Source organism: Oncorhynchus masou, chromosome 18, assembly GCF_036934945.1.
Source record: "Oncorhynchus masou masou isolate Uvic2021 chromosome 18, UVic_Omas_1.1, whole genome shotgun sequence".
Classification (NCBI taxonomy): Eukaryota; Metazoa; Chordata; class Actinopteri; order Salmoniformes; family Salmonidae; genus Oncorhynchus; species Oncorhynchus masou.
Genome location: NC_088229.1, coordinates 7,580,764 through 7,599,692, shown reverse-complemented (window position 1 = coordinate 7,599,692; position 18,929 = coordinate 7,580,764). Strand labels below are relative to the sequence as shown.

The 18,929-nt window shown below is 44.9% G+C and overlaps 1 protein-coding gene across 1 annotated transcript in view; it reads right to left on the bottom strand.

The window, feature by feature from the left end:
• Window positions 1–15,201, bottom strand: part of LOC135503896 (arginine-glutamic acid dipeptide repeats protein-like) — a 263,662-nt gene extending 248,461 nt beyond the window's left edge. The window contains exon 1 of the mRNA XM_064922081.1: window positions 14,883–15,201. The gene's annotated coding sequence lies outside the window, so the exon portion shown is untranslated. The remainder of the gene's footprint in view (window positions 1–14,882) is intronic.
• Window positions 15,202–18,929: the final 3,728 nt, after the last annotated feature.

Below are 18,929 nucleotides of genomic sequence, written 5' to 3'. Positions count from 1 at the left end.
GAGATATCTGTTTGTGTGTGGATGTATGAAAGATTGGTGTGTGTGTGTGTGAGAGAGAGAGATCGGTGTGTGTTGTGTGTGTGTGTGTGTGTGAGAGAGATTGTGTGTGTGTGTGTGTGTGTGTGTCTGTGAGAGCTCGGTGTGTGTGTGTGTGTGTGTGTCTGTGAGAGCGCGGCGTATGTGTGTGTGTGAGTGTGTGTGAATAAGTCAATAATGACTTAACCTGACCTCCATTATCCACAGAGCTGCACACAGTATGTGGTCCTACTGGCACCCTATTCCCTATGTAGTGCACAAGGGCGCTGGTCGAAAGTAGTGCACGGGGGCTCTGGTCGAAAGTAGTGCACTATATTGGGAAGAGTTCAAAGAAACTCACTTCTCCCCCCCGTCTTACACGGGTAATGAAAGGGCTGGCTATTACACAGTCAAAGGCTTGACAGAGCGGTGTTTAACACAACACAACGCCTTTTACTCAGAAAATTACGCTGCTGGCAGGCAGTGGCACGAGTTGCAGCGAGGAGCGACAATGTTTTCAAGTAAAATAGTTATGCATGTCCTCTCCTAATCATCTAGTATCCCAGACTACACTACAGTAGAGGGGAAGCCCTCATCAACTAGTGTCCCAGACTACACTACAGTAGAGGGGAAGCCCTCATCAACTAGTGTCCCAGACTACACTATAGTAGAGGGGAAGCCCTCATCATTCTAGTGTCCCAGACTACACTATAGTAGAGGGGAAGCCCTCATCAACTAGTGTCCCAGACTACACTACAGTAGAGGGGAAGCCCTCATCAACTAGTATCCCAGACTACACTACAGTAGAGGGGAAGCCCTCATCATTCTAGTGTCCCAGACTACACTACAGTAGAGGGGAAGCCCTCATCATTCTAGTGTCCCAGACTACACTACAGTAGAGGGGAAGCCCTCATCATTCTAGTGTCCCAGACTACACTACAGTAGAGGGGAAGCCCTCATCATTCTAGTGTCCCAGACTACACTATAGTAGAGGGAAAGCCCTCATCATTCTAGTGTCCCAGACTACACTACAGTAGAGGGGAAGCCCTCATCATTCTAGTGTCCCAGACTACACTACAGTAGAGGGAAGCCCTCATCAACTAGTGTCCCAGACTACACTATAGTAGAGGGGAAGCCCTCATCATTCTAGTGTCCCAGACTACACTATAGTAGAGGGAAGCCCTCATCATTCTAGTGTCCCAGACTACACTACAGTAGAGGGGAAGCCCTCATCATCTAGTGTCCCAGACTACACTACAGTAGAGGGGAAGCCCTCATCATCTAGTGTCCCAGACTACACTATAGTAGAGGGGAAGCCCTCATCATCTAGTGTCCCAGACTACACTACAGTAGAGGGGAAGACCTCATCATTCTAGTGTCCCAGACTACACTATAGTAGAGGGGAAGCCCTCATCATCTAGTGTCCCAGACTACACTACAGTAGAGGGGAAGCCCTCATCATCTAGTGTCCCAGACTACACTATAGTAGAGGGGAAGCCCTCCTCATTCTAGTGTCCCAGACTACACTATAGTAGAGGGGAAGCCCTCCTCATTCTAGTGTCCCAGACTACACTATAGTAGAGGGGAAGCCCTCATCATTCTAGTGTCCCAGACTACACTGTAGTAGAGGGGAAGCCCTCATCCTCTAGTGTCCCAGACTACACTACAGTAGAGGGGAAGCCCTCATCCTCTAGTGTCCCAGACTACACTATAGTAGAGGGGAAGCCCTCATCATTCTAGTGTCCCAGACTACACTACAGTAGAGGGGAAGCCCTCCTCATTCTAGTGTCCCAGACTACACTATAGTAGAGGGGAAGCCCTCATCATCATCTAGTGTCCCAGACTACACTATAGTAGAGGGGAAGCCCTCCTCATTCTAGTGTCCCAGACTACACTATAGTAGAGGGGAAGCCCTCATCCTCTAGTGTCCCAGACTACACTATAGTAGAGGGGAAGCCCTCATCCTCTAGTGTCCCAGACTACACTATAGTAGAGGGGAAGCCCTCATCATTCTAGTGTCCCAGACTACACTATAGTAGAGGGGAAGCCCTCATCCTCTAGTGTCCCAGACTACACTATAGTAGAGGGGAAGCCCTCATCATTCTAGTGTCCCAGACTACACTACAGTAGAGGGGAAGCCCTGATCATTCTAGTATCCCAGACTACACTATAGTAGAGGGGAAGCCCTCCTCATTCTAGTGTCCCAGACTACACTGTAGTAGAGGGGAAGCCCTCATCATTCTAGTGTCCCAGACTACACTACAGTAGAGGGGAAGCCCTGATCATTCTAGTGTCCCAGACTACACTATAGTAGAGGGGAAGCCCTCATCATTCTAGTGTCCCAGACTACACTACAGTAGAGGGGAAGCCCTCATCATTCTAGTGTCCCAGACTACACTATAGTAGAGGGGAAGCCCTCATCATTCTAGTGTCCCAGACTACACTATAGTAGAGGGGAAGCCCTCATCATTCTAGTGTCCCAGACTACACTATAGTAGAGGGGAAGCCCTCATCCTCTAGTGTCCCAGACTACACTACAGTAGAGGGGAAGCCCTGATCATTCTAGTGTCCCAGACTACACTATAGTAGAGGGGAAGCCCTCCTCATTCTAGTGTCCCAGACTACACTATAGTAGAGGGGAAGCCCTCATCATTCTAGTGTCCCAGACTACACTACAGTAGAGGGAAAGCCCTCATCATTCTAGTGTCCCAGACTACACTATAGTAGAGGGGAAGCCCTCATCAACTAGTATCCCAGACTACACTATAGTAGTCATCATCTAGTGTCCCAGACTACACTATAGTAGAGGGAAGCCCTCATCATTCTAGTGTCCCAGACTACACTATAGTAGAGGGGAAGCCCTCATCATTCTAGTGTCCCAGACTACACTATAGTAGAGGGAAGCCCTCATCATCTAGTGTCCCAGACTACACTATAGTAGAGGGAAGCCCTCCTCATTCTAGTGTCCCAGACTACACTATAGTAGAGGGGAAGCCCTCATCATTCTAGTGTCCCAGACTACACTATAGTAGAGGGGAAGACCTCATCATTCTAGTGTCCCAGACTACACTACAGTAGAGGGGAAGCCCTCATCATCTAGTGTCCCAGACTACACTATAGTAGAGGGGAAGCCCTCCTCATTCTAGTGTCCCAGACTACACTATAGTAGAGGGGAAGCCCTCATCATTCTAGTGTCCCAGACTACACTACAGTAGAGGGGAAGCCCTCCTCATTCTAGTGTCCCAGACTACACTACAGTAGAGGGGAAGCCCTCATCATCTAGTGTCCCAGACTACACTATAGTAGAGGGGAAGCCCTCCTCATTCTAGTGTCCCAGACTACACTATAGTAGAGGGGAAGCCCTCATCATCTAGTGTCCCAGACTACACTACAGTAGAGGGGAAGCCCTCATCATCTAGTGTCCCAGACTACACTATAGTAGAGGGGAAGCCCTCCTCATTCTAGTGTCCCAGACTACACTATAGTAGAGGGGAAGCCCTCATCATTCTAGTGTCCCAGACTACACTATAGTAGAGGGGAAGCCCTCCTCATTCTAGTGTCCCAGACTACACTATAGTAGAGGGGAAGCCCTCATCATTCTAGTGTCCCAGACTACACTACAGTAGAGGGAAAGCCCTCATCATTCTAGTGTCCCAGACTACACTATAGTAGAGGGGAAGCCCTCCTCATTCTAGTGTCCCAGACTACACTACAGTAGAGGGGAAGCCCTCATCATTCTAGTGTCCCAGACTACACTATAGTAGAGGGAAGCCCTCATCATTCTAGTGTCCCAGACTACACTATAGTAGAGGGGAAGCCCTCATCATTCTAGTGTCCCAGACTACACTATAGTAGAGGGGAAGCCCTCATCATTCTAGTGTCCCAGACTACACTATAGTAGAGGGGAAGCCCTCCTCATTCTAGTGTCCCAGACTACACTATAGTAGAGGGGAAGCCCTCATCATTCTAGTGTCCCAGACTACACTATAGTAGAGGGGAAGCCCTCATCATTCTAGTGTCCCAGACTACACTATAGTAGAGGGGAAGCCCTCATCATTCTAGTGTCCCAGACTACACTACAGTAGAGGGAAGCCCTCATCATTCTAGTGTCCCAGACTACACTATAGTAGAGGGGAAGCCCTCATCATTCTAGTGTCCCAGACTACACTATAGTAGAGGGGAAGCCCTCATCATTCTAGTGTCCCAGACTACACTATAGTAGAGGGGAAGCCCTCATCATTCTAGTGTCCCAGACTACACTATAGTAGAGGGGAAGCCCTCATCATTCTAGTGTCCCAGACTACACTATAGTAGAGGGAAGCCCTCCTCATTCTAGTGTCCCAGACTACACTATAGTAGAGGGGAAGCCCTCATCATTCTAGTGTCCCAGACTACACTATAGTAGAGGGGAAGCCCTCATCATTCTAGTGTCCCAGACTACACTATAGTAGAGGGGAAGCCCTCATCCTCTAGTGTCCCAGACTACACTATAGTAGAGGGAAGCCCTCATCATTCTAGTGTCCCAGACTACACTACAGTAGAGGGGAAGCCCTCCTCATTCTAGTGTCCCAGACTACACTACAGTAGAGGGGAAGCCCTCATCCTCTAGTGTCCCAGACTACACTATAGTAGAGGGGAAGCCCTCATCATCTAGTGTCCCAGACTACACTACAGTAGAGGGGAAGCCCTCCTCATCATTCTAGTGTCCCAGACTACACTATAGTAGAGGGGAAGCCCTCATCATTCTAGTGTCCCAGACTACACTATAGTAGAGGGGAAGCCCTCATCATTCTAGTGTCCCAGACTACACTATAGTAGAGGGAAGCCCTCATCATTCTAGTGTCCCAGACTACACTATAGTAGAGGGGAAGCCCTCATCATTCTAGTGTCCCAGACTACACTATAGTAGAGGGAAGCCCTCATCATTCTAGTGTCCCAGACTACACTATGGTAGAGGGGAAGCCCTCATCATTCTAGTGTCCCAGACTACACTATAGTAGAGGGGAAGCCCTCATCATTCTAGTGTCCCAGACTACACTATAAAAGAGGGGAAGCCCTCCTCATTCTAGTGTCCCAGACTACACTATAGTAGAGGGGAAGCCCTCATCATTCTAGTGTCCCAGACTACACTATAGTAGAGGGGAAGCCCTCATCATTCTAGTGTCCCAGACTACACTATAGTAGAGGGGAAGCCCTCATCATTCTAGTGTCCCAGACTACACTACAGTAGAGGTGAAGCCCTCATCATTCTAGTGTCCCAGACTACACTATAGTAGAGGGGAAGCCCTCCTCATTCTAGTGTCCCAGACTACACTATAGTAGAGGGGAAGACCTCATCATTCTAGTGTCCCAGACTACACTATAGTAGAGGGGAAGCCCTCATCCTCTAGTGTCCCAGACTACCCTATGGTAGAGGGGAAGCCCTCATCATTCTAGTGTCCCAGACTACACTATAGTAGAGGGGAAGCCCTCATCATTCTAGTGTCCCAGACTACACTATAGTAGAGGGGAAGCCCTCATCATTCTAGTGTCCCAGACTACACTACAGTAGAGGGGAAGCCCTCCTCATTCTAGTGTCCCAGACTACACTACAGTAGAGGGGAAGCCCTCATCATCTAGTGTCCCAGACTACACTATAGTAGAGGGGAAGCCCTCCTCATTCTAGTGTCCCAGACTACACTACAGTAGAGGGGAAGCCCTCATCATTCTAGTGTCCCAGACTACACTATAGTAGAAGCCCTCATCATTCTAGTGTCCCAGACTACACTATAGTAGAGGGGAAGCCCTCCTCATTCTAGTGTCCCAGACTACACTGTAGTAGAGGGGAAGACCTCATCATTCTAGTGTCCCAGACTACACTATAGTAGAAGCCCTCATCATTCTAGTGTCCCAGACTACACTATAGTAGAGGGGAAGCCCTCATCATTCTAGTGTCCCAGACTACACTATAGTAGAGGGGAAGACCTCATCATTCTAGTGTCCCAGACTACACTATAGTAGAAGCCCTCATCATTCTAGTGTCCCAGACTACACTATAGTAGAGGGGAAGACCTCATCATTCTAGTGTCCCAGACTACACTACAGTAGAGGGGAAGCCCTCATCCTCTAGTGTCCCAGACTACACTATAGTAGAGGGGAAGCCCTCCTCATTCTAGTGTCCCAGACTACACTATAGTAGAGGGGAAGACCTCATCATTCTAGTGTCCCAGACTACACTATAGTAGAGGGGAAGACCTCATCATTCTAGTGTCCCAGACTACACTATAGTAGAGGGGAAGACCTCATCATTCTAGTGTCCCAGACTACACTATAGTAGAGGGGAAGCCCTCATCCTCTAGTGTCCCAGACTACACTATAGTAGAGGGGAAGCCCTCATCATTCTAGTGTCCCAGACTACCCTATGGTAGAGGGGAAGCCCTCATCATTCTAGTGTCCCAGACTACACTACAGTAGAGGGGAAGCCCTCATCATTCTAGTGTCCCAGACTACACTATAGTAGAGGGGAAGCCCTCATCCTCTAGTGTCCCAGACTACACTATAGTAGAGGGGAAGCCCTCATCATTCTAGTGTCCCAGACTACACTATAGTAGAGGGAAGCCCTCATCCTCTAGTGTCCCAGACTACACTGAGTAGAGGGGAAGCCCTCATCATTCTAGTGTCCCAGACTACACTATAGTAGAGGGGAAGCCCTCATCATTCTAGTGTCCCAGACTACACTATAGTAGAGGGGAAGCCCTCATCATTCTAGTGTCCCAGACTACACTGTAGTAGAGGGGAAGCCCTCATCCTCTAGTGTCCCAGACTACACTATAGTAGAGGGGAAGCCCTCATCATTCTAGTGTCCCAGACTACACTATAGTAGAGGGGAAGCCCTCATCAACTAGTGTCCCAGACTACACTATAGTAGAGGGGAAGCCCTCATCATTCTAGTGTCCCAGACTACACTATAGTAGAGGGGAAGCCCTCATCATTCTAGTGTCCCAGACTACACTATAGTAGAGGGGAAGCCCTCATCATTCTAGTGTCCCAGACTACACTACAGTAGAGGGAAGCCCTCATCATTCTAGTGTCCCAGACTACACTATAGTAGAGGGGAAGCCCTCATCATTCTAGTGTCCCAGACTACACTATAGTAGAGGGGAAGCCCTCATCATTCTAGTGTCCCAGACTACACTACAGTAGAGGGGAAGCCCTCATCATTCTAGTGTCCCAGACTACACTATAGTAGAGGGGAAGCCCTCATCATTCTAGTGTCCCAGACTACACTATAGTAGAGGGGAAGCCCTCATCATTCTAGTGTCCCAGACTACACTATAGTAGAGGGGAAGCCCTCATCATTCTAGTGTCCCAGACTACACTATAATAGAGGGGAAGCCCTCCTCATTCTAGTGTCCCAGACTACACTATAGTAGAGGGGAAGACCTCATCATTCTAGTGTCCCAGACTACACTATAGTAGAGGGGAAGCCCTCCTCATTCTAGTGTCCCAGACTACACTATAGTAGAGGGGAAGACCTCATCATTCTAGTGTCCCAGACTACACTATAGTAGAGGGGAAGCCCTCCTCATTCTAGTGTCCCAGACTACACTATAGTAGAGGGGAAGACCTCATCATTCTAGTGTCCCAGACTACACTATAGTAGAGGGGAAGCCCTCATCCTCTAGTGTCCCAGACTACACTATAGTAGAGGGGAAGCCCTCATCATTCTAGTGTCCCAGACTACACTATAGTAGAGGGAAGCCCTCATCATTCTAGTGTCCCAGACTACACTATAGTAGAGGGGAAGCCCTCATCCTCTAGTGTCCCAGACTACACTATAGTAGAGGGGAAGCCCTCATCATTCTAGTGTCCCAGACTACACTATAGTAGAGGGGAAGCCCTCATCCTCTAGTGTCCCAGACTACACTATAGTAGAGGGGAAGCCCTCATCATTCTAGTGTCCCAGACTACACTATAGTAGAGGGGAAGCCCTCATCATTCTAGTGTCCCAGACTACACTATAGTAGAGGGGAAGCCCTCATCATTCTAGTGTCCCAGACTACACTGAGTAGAGGGGAAGCCCTCATCCTCTAGTGTCCCAGACTACACTATAGTAGAGGGGAAGCCCTCATCATTCTAGTGTCCCAGACTACACTATAGTAGAGGGGAAGCCCTCATCATTCTAGTGTCCCAGACTACACTATAGTAGAGGGGAAGCCCTCATCATTCTAGTGTCCCAGACTACACTACAGTAGAGGGGAAGCCCTCATCATTCTAGTGTCCCAGACTACACTACAGTAGAGGGGAAGCCCTCATCATTCTAGTGTCCCAGACTACACTATAGTAGAGGGGAAGCCCTCATCATTCTAGTGTCCCAGACTACACTACAGTAGAGGGGACTATCTACTCACCCCATTAAAAATAGTAGGCTATCTTACACAGGTCTGCAAATGTGATGCACAGAATGCTTCATTATAAAGGTGCGTTGTTACAGTGGAAATCGGGTTCTCCAAACGTATGGACTGCCTCTGATCCCATTCCTTTATCACAGTCAACAACACATATTGTACAGTAAGAATAGGCATATAATGGAATGAAATCAATCAACAGTCCCTGAGGCCTACGATTGGTTATTCCAGCCCTGCAGGTGGTGAATTCTAAGACACCGGTGTTCATTGTGCCGAGTGTGTCTTTTAACTGCACCACTAGTGAATCGTGTCACGCTGTGTCATTGCGTGTGGCAATTTTAAATTTTAAAATCAGCTCTGGTAGAAAACAGCGGTTTCTCTCGCCTGGCTCACCAATCCTCCGGGGTCAACCAAGATAAGAGTCCACTCCGGGGTCAACCAAGATAAGAGTCCACTTTTGACTCAAGAGGCAAAACGGCACATTGAATGGGAAAAAAAACACACCCGTTTACTGAGAGATTTGTTGATCAAACAAAACAATAGCCCAAATTCCTATTTACTGTCAGCATAGCATACATTGGGATTTAGGCATGTGGCCTTTCAGATACCAACTAGTTATTACAGTAATGCACTAGCCCACATTGGTAGACTGATCCGTATCACTGCAAAAAAACAAGCTTGGAAAAAAAAACCTGGAAAAGATAAGACAATCCTTAGTGAGCTGTCTGGGAGAGAAAAAGAGCCAAACAGATTCCATCATCTTGTACCACTCGCCAAACACAACCTCTTTGTTGGGAAAGAGGTTCCTGAATTGTTAACATGAGCAGAATAGTGCTGATAGTATCTGATAGCCATAGTAGTGCAAACGCAACAGCGGTGCTTTGTCAAACAAAGACGAGATAGGATGAACCATCTAGAGCCAGCGTGCTTCGCCTCGCCTCGTCTGTGATCTCATGTTATGAGAGGTGAAGGGTAGCTGACAGGCTACAGATTATGTATTCACCATGTCAGTGCTGTCTGGCTGGAGTAGAAAAATAAGAGAGAGAATGTCTGTGTGTCTCACTTTCTTGGTCTCATTCCTGCCAGTGTGCCGCGGCCTGTGTGTCAGCCCAATATCTTAAAACACCACATGAGAAGCACTGCAACAGCCAATTACTCTGGTTGTTGGCACTCGACACAGGAAAAACATATTTTGAGGAGAACAATGAGACAGACAGACAGACAGACAGACAGAGACAGACAGACAGACGAACAGAAAGAACAGGACAGAAAGAACATGACGAACAGGACGAACAGGACAGACAGGACAGACAGCCAGCCAGAAAGAACAGGACAGACAGACAGAAAGAACAGGACAGACAGACAGAAAGAACAGGACAGACAGACAGAAAGAACAGGACAGACAGAAAGAACAGGACAGACAGACAGAAAGAACAGGACAGACAGACAGACAGAACAGGACAGACAGACAGAACAGAACAGGACAGACAGACAGAAAGAACAGGACAGACAGACAGACAGACAGACAGACAGACTACTTGAATTGTTGTGAGAGCATCACATGCTGCCTGCCTGTCAGTAAGGGCTGACAGATGGTTCTTTTTAATGAATGTTCAGCACATGAATGGCCCCATCAAGAGCACTTTGAGGGAACACTGAAAATTCTCTGGACAAAGGAACATTGTCCTACAAGGTAACAATGTTACCAGGCAGATAACAATGAAATAGATATCAAAACACTAGACACAGAGGGTGAAAAAAAAGGAAACAAAATAGATTATTAAGACAAATCAACCAGTCCTTAAAATATCAAGTGCAGTCTTGTGTGTAGAGATCGTCCCTCTGAAGCACAGATCGTGTATGATAGTGTATGACTGGTGATAGAAGCTGGCCATGGCACTAGTAAATAAGCCATCTAAGAAACCTAGCACTGTAATGTTATGCAGGCGATTCTCTGATGCATTAACTAGGACTGGGAATTACCAGGAACCTCACGATGTGATATTATCACGATACTTAGGTGCCGATACGATATGCATTGCGATTCTCACGATTCTAAATCTATTGCGATTCGATACTGTGATTTTATCGCGATTCAATGTTCCAAACATATTTGCTCACCGTGTCTGTTGCAGAGAGAGGAGAGAGAGAGCCATGAGAACACACATTTTAATTAGTCATGGAAATAAAGAGCCAAAAACAAATTGATATATTTAAAAAGATGAGAACGCCCTATAAAAAGGACAAAAATACTGGAGTACAGCAAACTAGCGCAAAAATAATATCCTCGATAAGTAACTGTATCCCCCCCCACCCCCAATCACGAGCACTAACCTGCCTGTATCAATCAAATAATATCCCGATAAGTAACTGTATCCCCCCCCCCCAATCACGAGCACTAACCTGCCAGTATAATACAAATAATATCTTCAATAAGTAACTGTATCCCCCCACCCCCAATCACGAGCACTAACCTGCCTGTACCATACAAATAATATCCCGATAAGTAACTGTATCCCCCCCCAATCACGAGCACTAACCTGCCAGTATAATACAAATAATATCCCGATAAGTAACTGTATCCCCCCCCCAATCACGAGCACTAACCTGCCTGTATCAATCAAATAATATCCCGATAAGTAACTGTCTCCCCCCCAATCACGAGCACTAACCTGCCTGTATCAATCAAATAATATCACAATAAGTAACTGTATCCCCCCCCCAATCACGAGCACTAACCTGCCTGTATCAATCAAATAATATCACAATAAGTAACTGTCTCCCCCCCCCCCCAATCACGAGCACTAACCTGCCTGTATCAATCAAATAATATCACAATAAGTAACTGTATCCCCCCCCCCCAATCACGAGCACTAACCTACCTGTATCAATCAAATAATATCCCGATAAGTAACTGTATCCCCCCCCCCCCAATCACGAGCACTAACCTGCCTGTATCATACAAATAATATCCCGATAAGTAACTGTATCCCCCCCCCAATCACGAGCACTAACCTGCCTGTATCAATCAAATAATATCCCGATAAGTAACTGTATCCCCCCCCCCAATCACGAGCACTAACCTGCCTGTATAATACAAATAATATCCCGATAAGTAACTGTATCCCCCCCCCAATCACGAGCACTAACCTGCCTGTATCAATCAAATAATATCCTCAATAAGTAACTGTATTCCCCCCCCCAATCACGAGCACTAACCTGCCTGTATCAATCAAATAATATCCTCTATAAGTAACTGTATCCCCCCCCCCCCAATCACGAGCACTAACCTGTATCATCTTACTTCATACGTTACAACGACAACGTTTTTAATGGAGAAATAGCCCACTAATCAAATGTAACCTGAATAATAATAATGTAATGAATGTAACATGAAGGCCTTTTTATAACCAGTTGTCAAAGTACAGGGATGCCTCAAATCCCAAAGAAGAAAACTAAATAGAAATGAAAAAAAAATTAAAAATTAAAAAGGACTCATTCAATTTCAAAACATACCACCACAGATATGGGATATTAGGCATTTCGTGTTATACGGTATACTGGGGTAATTCATTATTTTTTTTTCGAGGGGGGGCATTTGGCTGTGGGGGTGTGTGCTATGCCATTGCTTATAAAAGTTAAGTATAAACTATAAGAAACCTAAGATGTGTCAAATAAATTATATGCAGCTCAGGGATCCAGCTATGTATTTGGTTTGCTACCTCATTGGCTTGGACACCGGGGATCCAGCTATGTATTTGGTTTGCTACCTCATTGGCTGGACACCGGGGATCCAGCTATGTATTTGGTTTGCTAGAAATGTATTTGGTTTGCTAAATTGGCTGGACACCGGGGATCCAGCTATGTATTTGGTTTGCTAAACATTGGCTGGACACCGGGGATCCAGCTATGTATTTGGTTTGCTACCTCATTGGCTGGACACCGGGGATCCAGCTATGTATTTGGTTTGCTACCTCATTGGCTGGACACCGGGGATCCAGCTATGTATTTGGTTTGTATAATTGGCTGGACACCGGGGATCCAGCTAAATTTGGTTTGCTATCATTGGCTGGACACCGGGATCCAGCTATGTATTTGGTTTGCTACCTCATTGGCTGGACACCGGGGATCCAGCTATGTATTTGGTTTGCTACCTCATTGGCTGGACACCGGGGATCCAGCTATGTATTTGGTTTGCTACCTCATTGGCTGGACACCGGGGATCCAGCTATGTATTTGGTTTGCTACCTCATTGGCTGGACACCGGGGATCCAGCTATGTATTTGGTTTGCAAACCTCATTGGCTGGACACCAGCATCAAGCTTCTTGATTACAGCCAAGACATTCAATCCCCTCCCGGATCAATATCCCCGTTGACAAAATTGTTTTGTGTTTATTTTTTTTAATTAGCCCCCTTGTGTGCACTTTCGGTAATACAGTATACCATGGTATGGTACAGAAACGGTATAAAAATCTGGATACATGCCCATCCATAGAGGATATATGATGACCACTTTCACTGCAACTCTCTAACTCACTGTTGACTTCCACCGAGACTAAACATAATGCTGTATTCCCAGATAATAGGTGCTGAGGAGATGTTTCTAAAGAGAGATCTAGGCAAAGAACACACACACACACTGCCTGGCTGCATACAAATGCAACATATAAACACTGACTGAATCTCCCCCCCCCCCCATCCATCCATCCATACTGCCTATTGACAAATAAACCAACAAAGATGTGCCACAGCAGCACAGTGGAGACTTAGGCAACCAGGCACTCACAAGGGATCCTCACTTCACTCAGTCAGTCTGACACACACTTCATAGGAAAAGCCTTCCAGATGTACGCTGCACATCATTCCCTACTCTCCCAGCTGCCATTCCCTGCTTAAATCAATCCTTAAACATTTCCAAATGACTCTCTTGGGTGAATGTAAAGTGTTCCTTCTCTCCAGACATTGACACTCGTCAGATAACTCCCTATTCTGTCAGCAGCCATCCAAGCTAACCCAAGAAAATGCCTTGTGCTACGGTAGACAGTACATCGTATGCCTATTTGATGTGTGTGTGTGTGTGTGTGTGTGTGTGTGTGTGTGTGTGTGTGTGTGTGTGTGTGTGTGTGTGTGTGTTCTACTGAACAGAATGGTCCCAGACAGTACCCCATTATCATTCACTGCTTGTGGTGAAATCTCCATCAGTCTTATATGCTATGGCAACTGAGTAGCAGCGGTTTCACAATCACTGTACTCTGAGAGCACTGGGAGACAGTGCTAAAATAAATTGGCAGGCAAATCAATACATTGTCCTCAGTATGACAGTATGAAGATCCAATAGTCAGTTTGTAAAAACTCATAGTACAGTAGAGTAACAGACATCCAATAGCAAAAAAAAGTTAATTTGATCCATATGTTGAGAACAGTAAACTACACATATGCAGAACAGCTTTCAAATCAAACCCATAACAATGATACTTAACTTGCCAAATTATAGCAACATTCAGGACAAACATCACAAAGCATTGAAAAACAACAGGTTGAGTTTGAATTATTCTTTGACAACACTGCTGCAGTTCAGGAAATAATACGTTGTAATTTATTAACGCATTGTTTGCGCAACAAATATGTATTAGCTAACTAGTAAGCTCGTTAGATACCAACTCTTATCCTGAAGCATCTATTGTATTTAAATGATGGCTCAGTATCTGAATTCACAGATTTCACGAACAGTTTGCAAGCGAAAGAGACTTGTCTAGAAGCTAAAACCAAGCCATCTCCTTGACAGTCCTTAACAATATCATTGTTAGCTAGCAAATTAGCCGAGTTATTCAAAGTGTAAACAACTAACGTTAATTATCCGAAGTTAGCGAGCTTACCTTACAAATTTGGTCAGCTAGTCAAACAAAACCTTTCAAATGTTGCTAGCAAGTTGCTTTGAATGACTAACTTGTTTGCTAACATTAACATCATGTTTCTGGGTAGCTAGTTAGCTAACTATGTTAGTTAGCATAACTAGCTTGCAGGTGCAGCATATGGTTAGCTAGCTAGCTACCAGCAGTTGCTTACGTTAGCCTGTCTCTGGTGGAGTTGAATTTGCAACGTTAGCTAACTGTATTGACTAGGTTAGAGATAACATTTGTGATTGAGGTAACGTTAGCTAATCGTCAGTGTGACAATAGCATGGGATCTTCCGATAATCTCAAGGCAATCAGTGCCTTTGATTGATGGCTAGCTAACGTTATGTTCACTAGCAAACTGTTAGCAAACTGTCGACTTGATTAAACAGTTCGTTGTCATCGTCACCAACGACACCCCAATCCAGCTAATACGTGATAAAAGCTAAAAAAAATATAAAAAATAAAAAAAATTGCTAACTAGCTAAGGTACCTTATTTTTATGACATTACGCCCTTTTTTATTATTCATGGCCATCAAAAGCAGGAGTATAATTTAGATAGCCACAGCTATTGCAACACTTACCCTTGAAGAGCTTCTACATCTGTGATTTGTTTTTGATGTGACTGCAACAACAACAAGTAACAATAATTCAGGCAGCTAGCTAGCTAGCCAAGTGCTGCTGCTAATACAGGAGTAGCTTGCCTAGCTAGCGAGCCACTGTGGGATGTTTTTAATTAAAAACGAAACTGACCACGTTTGATATTAATTCTGTCATAAAATGATGTCGTAGGGAGTAATCGGTGTCGGGGTATTTTCTCTTCAGTTGGCTAAAGAGGCACAGTGTGTGAGAGTACAACTAGCAGAAGGAACCGGTATCTTTGAGAGGTGTACTAAGCGTGACACCTTCTCTTCTTCATTTTCGGATGTGGAGATACTTACTCCATCTACTGGTAAATTACTGCCACCTACTGTAGAAGAAATTAGAAACTCCAATAACGTGACCACCCGAGTTTTTCACGGGTCCACCCGATCCCAAATAACAGAGACCTGACCCGGGACCTGTCATCTGGTCTCCGGTCTATGTAATTACAGCTGATAGACCCAAATGGACCCGAGCACGGCTCTACATAAGATATTTATTCAAAGCTTAGTAAGGTCGCAATATTTATTGACTAGCCAAGATATAAAACCTATTCATTAACCAAAAGAGCAACTTGGCTGATAAACATATTTATTTGTCACAGTCTATTTTATCTTTATTTAACTAGGCAAGTCAGTTAAGAACATACTCTTATGTTCAATGATGCCTAGGAACAGTGGGTTAACTGCCTTGTTCAGGGGCAGAAAAACTTAACTTTTTCTTTTTTTTCTATTCTTCTACCCTGTTAGCTTGGGGATTTGATCTTGCAACCTTTCAGTAACAAGTCCAACACTCTAACCACTAGGCTCCCTGCCTGTTAGGGTACAGGTCTAGTTCTAGTATAGGTACATTACACACAAAAAAAACAGAATACCATCTTTGTAAGGGTGCTTTTGTAAGCCCATAAGTCAAGACAGTAAAACCCATTTATATGCAAGGTAGCTAGCAACCTGTATGCTGTTTATCTTTTACATCTAGTACAATAAATGGGTATCGCCCAACCAAAGATCTAGTGGAAAGCGAAAGCCATAGTTTCGGTGGCGTTTTCATTGCCATTATAGCTTTTGTAATCTCGGCCATAGGAATAGAATCAGATTCTATGTCTATGTTCTCAGCATACCAGAACCATTTATGTTAGGCCCAATGTCTGTCCATTGGTATGTCCACAAAATATGACACATTTTGTAGAACCGAACAATCTCTCACTTTGATTTGGACATACACGGTACATACATAAGTATGTGGACACCCATTCAAATTAGTGGATCCAACTATTTCAGCCACACCCGTTGCTGACAGGTGTATAAAATCGAGCACACAGCTATACAATCTCCATTGACAAACATTGACAGTAGAATGGCCTTACTGAAGAGCTCAGTGACTTTCAACGGGGCACCGTCATAGGATGCCATCTTTCCAACAACTCAGTTCGTCAAATTTCTGCCCTGCTAGAGCTGCCCTGGTCAACTGTGAGTGCTGTTATTGTGAAGTGGAAACATCTAGGAGCAACAACGGCTCAACCGCAAAGTGGTAAAACACACAAAATCACAGAAAGGGACTGCTGAGTGCTGTAATAGGTAGCTTGTAAATATTGTCTGGACTCGGTTGCAACACTCACTACCGAGTTCCAAACTGCCTCTGGAAGCAACGTCAGCACAATAACTGTTTGTTGGCAGCTTCATGACAGCCGCACACAAGCAGCTAAAACACAGACTGATTTGGTGTTCAGTAATAAACCAGAGAGAATGACTAAATCATTCAATATGTTTACTGGGCTATCTGATCATAATCTGACACTTATAGTCAGAAAGCTTTCTAAGAACAGGTGTAACCTCTACTGTTAGAAAGCCTGGTTAGCTCAGAATACCTAAGAGTGAATTAATTATTTTGAAACTGCAATTAAGGGAATTAACTGGAATGATCTCTTGTCCTATACAGATGTGGAAGCTGATAGTCACGTTGTTCTATCGACAATCCAGACTACAAATCCAAACCTGGTCTAAATCCAAACCTGGCCTCTTCCTTGACGAAATGGAGAAATCTGGAAATTGATGAAAGAACGAGATTATGCTCTAAAAACAGCCCTAAAATCCAAATTAGAGCATGACAGACGTAGGTTTACCATGTTGAGAAATAAGGTGATGAAGGAAATCAGACAGGCCAAGGCAAACTTTTTTATTAACATAATTGGTGAAGCAAAGGGAAATTCTAAATTGATCTGGGAGAATGTAAAAAAGTTAACAGGAAAGACCATAGTAACACTACAAAAAGACTAGAAATCATGGTGAATAACAGTCTAACACAGGATGCAGTCGAAATAGCAACAGCCTTCAATTCCTACTTTATTGACTCTGTCAGGGTACTGACACAGAACCCCTCTACTAGTTTCTCTGGGCTCAGTGCTAGTGAATGATGCTCAACCTGTCTTCATCATAAGGGAGGTTTCTGAGTCAAAGGTGAACAAGGTGATTAGCTCACTAAAGAACTCTAAAGCCAAAGATGTGTTTGGGCTGGACTCTACCTTTCTTAAAAAACTACAACGAGTCACTCATTGGCCCCATTACTAAGGTCACCATCTATTGGTCTGGGGGTGTTTCCAAGGGTATGGAAGTTGGCCATAAAAACGGCCATCTTTAAATCGGGTTACCCTGCTGACGTGAGTAACTACAGGCCCATTAGTATATTACCTGTGGTGTCGAAGGTTGTTGAAAAGTGTGTAGCAGAGCAACTGAAAGCCCACATCAACAACAGCCCCTTCACATTACACTCCATGCAGTTTGGCTTCAAAGCGAAACACAGTTGGCCACACAGAAATGGCCAACTGCTTTCTTCTGAAATGTGAAGTCCAAGATGGACAAAGGGGGCATTGTTGGGGCTGTGTTTCTGGACCTAAGGAAGGCTTTTGATACTGTTAATTGTCCAAGTCCAACTTTTCCCCCGATGCCCTGAGATGGATGAAATCATACCTTGAAGGCAGAACTCAGTGTGTCAATGAGCTGTCGCCCACTCTTAGCTATGATGTGGGCGTGCCCCAAGGGTCAATACTGAGGCCCCTCCTGTTCAGCCTGTACATTAATGATCTGCCTTCTGTCTGTACTGGGTCTGAAGTTCAAATGTATGCAGATGATACCGTGATATATGTGCATGCAAAGAGCAAACAACAAGCTGCACAAGAACTCACTACTGTAATGGTCCAGGTTACAAAGTGGCTCGGTAACTCGTGTTTGCATCTCAATGTGAAAAAAACTGTCAGCATGTTCTTCACAAAGAGGTCAACAGATGCTACTGAGCCAGATGTCTATGTGTCAGGGGAGGAGCACCAGGTGGTATCTGATTTTAAGTACCTTGGCATCATACTTGATTCCAACCTCTCTTTTAAAAAGCAGGTGAAAAAGGTAATTCAAATAACCAAAATTCAACCTAGCTCATTTCCGATTTATACGAAATTGTTTGACTACAGAGGTAGCAAAACTGTACTTCAAATCTATGATACTCCCCCACTTAACATACTGCTTTAGTTGGGCCCAAGCTTGCTGTACAACATTAAAACCCATTCAGTTTGTCTACAAACAGGCTCTCAAAGTGCTTGATAGGAAGCCCAATAGCCATCATCACCATTACATCCTCAGAAAGCATGAGCTCCTGAGTTGGGAAAATTGTGCAATACACCGACGCATATCTTGTATTCAAGATCCTAAATGGCCTGGCTCCTCCCCCTCCACTTAGTACTTTTGTTAAACAGAAAACCCAAATCTATGGAAGCAGATCCACTAGGTCTGCCATGAGAGGTGACTGTATGATTCCCATAAGGAAAAGCACCTTTAGTAAATCCGCTTTCTCTGTGAGAGCTTCCCATGTATGGAATAAACTGCCATACACTGCCGTATGGTGTCTGTTGTCTGTAGCTTGTGAGGTGTGGAAACACTTTGTTGCTTTTAATGGATTTTGTCTTGTTGCTTTTTGTGCTATGTTGCTCTGTCTGTATGCTG